The sequence below is a fragment of the Mustela nivalis genome (assembly GCF_964662115.1).
Source record: "Mustela nivalis genome assembly, chromosome: 14".
NCBI classification, from domain to species: domain Eukaryota; kingdom Metazoa; phylum Chordata; class Mammalia; order Carnivora; family Mustelidae; genus Mustela; species Mustela nivalis.
Genome location: NC_139033.1, coordinates 90,571,143 through 90,577,142, shown reverse-complemented (window position 1 = coordinate 90,577,142; position 6,000 = coordinate 90,571,143).

Sequence of the window (6,000 nt, the reverse complement as noted above, 5' to 3'; positions counted from 1 at the left end):
CTCAGTCGGTGGGGGAAGGAGGGGAGGGAGGACTCCGGGTGGCTCAGAACACTTCAGGAAGCCCTCGCAGGTCTCCCGGGCCAAGATGGGTGGGCTAGGCCCACCTCCCTGCCCTGGGAGACTGACCAATCAGAGCAGGCCGGGCTGGGGAGGCGGGAGGAGGCCCAGTTGTCTGCCCAAAATGCTCCTGGGAGCCAGTGGGTACCGGTGCTGGGGTGAGGGACCCGGTTGAGGTTGGGGCCAGTGGCCCAGATGCCCTTCGGGATGGACAGATGACATTCTGGACGCCTCTGCTGCCTTCTCTCCTTGTTCGTGCTGCTGCACCTTCCTCTGCCTTTTTTTTTTTTTTTTTTTTTTTTTAATTTTTTTTCGTTCCCTTTGTTTTCTCCACGGCTTTGTTTCAAGCCCTATTGAGTTTCATCTTACCCTTTATTTCTTCCTCTTTGTTTTTGCTTTGCGTGTTTCCTCCTGCGCTTCCCTCCACCCCAAATGGGCTGGCATCCTTGTCTATCGTCTGCCTTTCTTCCTCCGCTTCCTGCCGGCTTTGTGCTAGTTCCCAGCCTGCCTTGCTGGCTCCCTTGCTCTCCTTTGCTCCTGCCTCACTTCTGCTCTCTTTCCTTTCTCCTTCCTGGCCCCCTTCCCCCTCCCTCACACCTCCCCAGCTTCCCACAGGCTTGGAGGGCATCTACAGCCTAGAATGGCTTGAGGTGAGGACAGAATTAGGTGGAGGCCCCACTTGTGCAACTGCCTGCCCCTCCATCTGAAATCCTTGACGTGTCCTGCCCTCATGTGAAAGTCAGAGATTTGATACATACCATTTTCCTCTCCAGGGCCTGCTCTGCTGATCCCCAGGAGAACGAGTTCCAAGTGACCCCCCAGGCACAAATGGAGAGGAAAACTTGGTGTTTGGTGCTTAATGAGCAGTCTGTGAGGTCCTGGAATAGTTTGATAGAGATGCCATTTTCTGAAGAAAGTGGCATGGATGCCCCCCCACTGACTCTCTTGTTCTGGAGAGCCGGTGATGGGTCTCACTACTTCTGCAAAGATCGCAGGGCGATTTGGAAAAGGACCATCCCTACAGATCAAAGTTGAAAAGCGGCTTAAGCCAAGCACTCGCCTGACCAAACCAAGCCCCTTCTCTAGACCTCAGTTTTCCCATCTATTCCTTGTGATTCTCCTGAGACTTTGCTAGCAGCTACGGACAGGAGATGATTTGGGAAGGACAGAATATGTTCATTAAATCAACCACTATTTATTGAGCACTTACTATATGCCGGACATTCTGAGCAAAGCTGAATACAGCTGTGAACAAGAAGGGGTCCCTGCCCCCACCCCTAGCAGATGACATTTTGGTGGGGAAGGCAGACCACGGGAGGATAAGAAACAAGGTCACGTCAGGCAGTGATCAATGCTGGAAGTGGGGCTGTGGATAGTGGCTCGACTCCCCCACTATCTTCCCATTGCTTTCTGGCTCATTTTCTGGGAGAAAATTTGGGAAGGACAGAATATGTAGAAGACCCTGCAGAGATGCTCTGTTTTTCCCCCAGACTCTTTGAGCATCTCCCCAGGGCTAGTGGAGCAGCGTCTGCTAGGCTAGGGGGAACCACCCGCCGCCAGATTAGCTGTTGAGCCCTGTGTTTTAGAGCCTGAACAATTAAAGCAGAATTAATTGGCTAGTAGGCAATCACCTTTCAATCCGAATGGAGAGCAAGCAGGGCTAGTGTGTTTTGCTGAGTCGACAAACTGAACACAATGCTCATCGACCAGAGACAGAGGGGAGGGGGTGGCTAGGTGAGCTAGTGGGAATTGGAGGCATTCCCCCGCCACTCCTCACCCCAGCCAAGTACAAGGACCAGGCTCTGAGGATCTCTGTGGGGACTCCAGCTTCGCTGGCATGGAACTTTCAGGAAGGGAACTTTGCCTTCACAACTTGGAAATGCCCCAACCCAAGATGTTTTGAAATTTGATTTAATTTTTAATATCTTTATTCTCTTCCCAATAGCAAAAGCAATACATTTCGTATTGACTTTTAAAAATCAAATATTGCAAATATGTATAGCTTAGAAAGCCCCATAAAATGATATGTCTGCATATATATTAGCATTTGATAGGGAGTGAAATCCGCAAGAACGTACAGCAAACTGTCAACAGCAGTTAGCCCTGGTGTGTGCGTGAAGGAAGAAGTAAAGGAGACTTGGTTACATGGAACGCATTTAAAGGAAAATGGAATGGGGACCCAAATGGATTGTGCTGTTTCTTCTTGTTGTTATTGTGGATTATGATGTTTTGTTTTTAACGTTATAAAAACCAAGTGTGTTCATAGTGAAGAGAAAAAAAAAAAAAAACCACTGATGTGTGTAAAAGACTCATATACTCCATCCTCTCATTACTCCCCATGATTTGTGAGCCAGAAATGGAATTCTCTGGAGGGAGGAGTATGGCTCCTGGACTGCAGTTCAGGCATCTCTGCAGGTGGCTGTGTGACCTTTTCCAAGTCAGTCACCCACTCTGGGCCTCAGTGTCTTTGTAAAACAGAGAGTAGACACAGTACCTATCTCAACCTACTGAAAGAATTGCACATAAAGAACTTCACACAGTGCCTGGCGCACACCGAGTGCTCAGAGAATAGAAACCATTAATATGGGTTACTGCCAAGCCTTCTGGCAAGGTGCCAGACACACAGGGTTTTTTTTTTTTTTTTTTTTGGTTTTTTTTGTTTTGTTTTTTTTTTAAAGGAACTTGGCAAATCACACCAGAATCCTCTAGGATGCGGGGGCTATCGACATCTCCTTCTTCTGTGCTACTGCACCTAAGAAAGACAACAAGAGGAAGGAAGTTCTATTTCCAGGACACTCAATTTCCTAATGTCTCAGGAGGTGTTGGGAGACTCTCAAAACATGTCTTTAAAAAACAGTGTGAGGGGGTGCCTGGGTGGCTCAGTTAGCTGAGTGTTGGACTCTTGTTTGGGGTCAGGTCATGATCTCAGAGTCATGGGATCAAGCCTAGCATCTGGCTCTGTGCTCAGCAGAGTCTGCTTGGGATTCTCTCTCTCCTTCTGCCCTTGCCCCTACCCACTGCTCATTCTCCCTCAAATAAATAAAATCTTTATTAAAAAAAAAAAAAGACAGTGAAGAACCCAGATCAGAGAAGAGGTGGTGGCTGGGGAGAGAGGACAGGCAGAGACTGATTCACATCAAAGTTGAGATGACATGGAAAGTCCAAAGATCCAAGTTCAAGTCCTGGCTTTGCCACTTTCCACCTCAGAGGCTTGAGCTCCTTCCTTTCCTTCTCTCTCTCTCTGCGGTCTCAGTTTCCCCATCTGAGACAAGGAGCAAGAACAAATAGCTGATTTAGCACCCACTAACTGATGGCAAGACATTTTGAATTGGTATCATTTTTTTTTCCTTTTAGCAAACTTGTATGTACGGTAGTCAGAGTCTCAGGGAGTTGGGGAGAGGAACAGCGGTGGGACTGGTACCCAGCGAAGTCTGAGTGTTTGAGAGTGACAGATGGGGGTCCATCAAACCCTGGACAGAGGGCTGTGTTGTAGGGCCTCCGAGCTCCCTTCTGGAAGCTGGTGGCTGGGTTTCACAGAAGTGTGCCAGGAAGCCCTCTGCCTGAAGGTAAGTGTTTGTCTAAGAAGCCAGGGCAGGGGCCAGTAGGGGGCCGCCAGCAATTGTACAGACGAGGCCGTGAAACCTGAGCACGCCTGCCTGCAGTCAGACGGGGGTCACTGAACCCAGACTAAATAGTCTGGCGGGCTGGGCTCTGGGCTGTCTGGAAAATGATCCCAGAATGGAAGGTGCAAGTCGGGGAGGGGGTAGGAAGGGGGATGGCGCAATCCACAGCACAGAGCCCTGTCTCCATGGCCAGCGTGAGGCTACCACCTCCCCAAGGTGGGGTCTGACCAGTCTGACCATGAATGAGATGGAGTTTTTATTTTTCATTTCAGTTTCCACTTCTTAATGGGAGGGAGGGAGGTGGGGAGTGACTGAGGGAAAGCCAAGGCCCTCCCCTGCTTAACTGCATAAGGTTCCTGGTCGCATGTCTTGCTCTGTTTGGCCCTAGAGCCAGGTCCTCATACCAGAGGGGTTTGAGTGCTGCTGTGTGGCCTTAAGCTGGTTAAGTAGCCTCTCTGTGCCTTGCCAGAGCAGGGACAAGCTTGTGTGCCTACGCTGATCGAGATCCAGTCTGCGTGAGCACAGGTGCCTTTGTGGGGGTGAGACGAAGGTGCCCCTCCAGGAGTAAGCCATCACCTGGATTTGACTGGCAAGTCAACTACCCGGACCAGGTGCCATTGAGCAGGGAACAACTTGCCTAATTGCACGTGACAGTTCTGGACAGGAATTTGAAATGTGTAAGTAAAGCCTAGTACATTCCTGAGCACCTGTCAGGGCCAGTCCCCGCCCCCAGTGCTCTAAACCTAACACCAACATGAGGAGGTGTTCTTTCCCTCTTCTTACGGTGAAGAAACTGAGGCTCACAGAGGTGAAGTAATAGGCCCAAGGTCATACAGCCTGTAAATGACAACACAGAGACTTGAACATGTAAGTCTCACTCTAAAGCCCTTCCTACCATGCCCCATATACTAATTTCCATGCATGTCAATCATTTCTTCTAAGGCCTCAGGCTTTGGTTGAAACATCACCTCTTAGGTTCATAGCAACTCTATTCACAATAGCCAAAAGGTGAACACAACCCAAGCGTCTGTCAGTGGTTAAATGGTTAAACAAGTTGTGGTACGTCTATGCAATGGGGAAGGACATTGTGACCCATGCTATGACAGGGATGAGCCTTGAAGACAATCATGCTAAGTGCAATAAGCCAGACACAAAAAGATAAACATGGTATGAGTCCACGGATATGGAGCACTTTGAGTAGCCAGATTTATAGAGACAGGAAGTAGAATGGTGGGTGCCGGGAGCTGGGGCTGGGGGAGTGAGGAATTATCATTTGTGGGGCACCGAGTTTCAGGTAAAGAAGATGAAGAAGTTCTAGAGTCCGATGGTGGGGAAGGTTGTCCAAAAGTGTGAATGGGCTTAATGTCGTTAAACTTACCACTTAAAAATGGTCAAAATGGTAAATCTTAGATTATGTATGTTTTGCTGCAATAGGAAAAAATGGCATTAGGGAGGTGTTTGTGACTCCCCACAGACCCCCAGACCAAGCTGCTCCCAAGGAGGCCTCTTCTCCCCCTTCATACCCACTGTATCCCACAAACACGGGTTTCATTATCTCTGGGCTCCCCTGTGGATCCAGAAAAGGCCTCCATGCCTGCAGTGTCCCCCAGAAGCCAGCGGTCACTGCACGCCCCTGGCATTAGGAAAATAATTTTAGCAACTGCAGATAAACAAGAATACTGTCTGTTTAAAGGTATCTGATTAGAAAATAGGGTATTTTCTGGGAAATAGAAAAATCTGGTTGGCCAAATCACAGTGGAAAAGCTCAAGTGTGTGGTGTGAAGCACCGACACCCACAGTTTCTTCTGGAAATTCTTGAGAAGCCCCTCCCCTTCTCCTCCAGGTTTCAGTGTTTGTAGAGCATGACCTCTGCAACTGGGGCACGGTGACCTTGCTCTGTTCCCTGTGCAGATCTGAACACAGAGCTCATTGTTCTCCAACCCTTCCCAGCACTAGGGATCCTGGCTCTGGTTCAGCAAGCCAAGCAGATGGTCACAAAATCCAGAGGTGGCCCAGTTATCATGATGCCTGGGTCCTCCCAATGCTGACCTTCAGCTCTGCCTTGTCCAGACTTTAGAGCACCTCGCTCTGCCCCAGGTGGTTTTGGAGCCTTCCTGCAGAGGGCGGACAGGTACAGAGAGACGGGACATTACGAGCCCATTTCAGAGGTGGTGAAAGTGAGGTCTGAGCAGGGATGGCAAGACCCTCGAACTGGAGAACATATCCATTCATTTTTCAAATGTTTGTGAGCACTTTGGGGTGTGGGGCTGAGTGCTGGAGATAATCATGTCTGGAGAGGGTGTCCTACTTTTCTCTGACT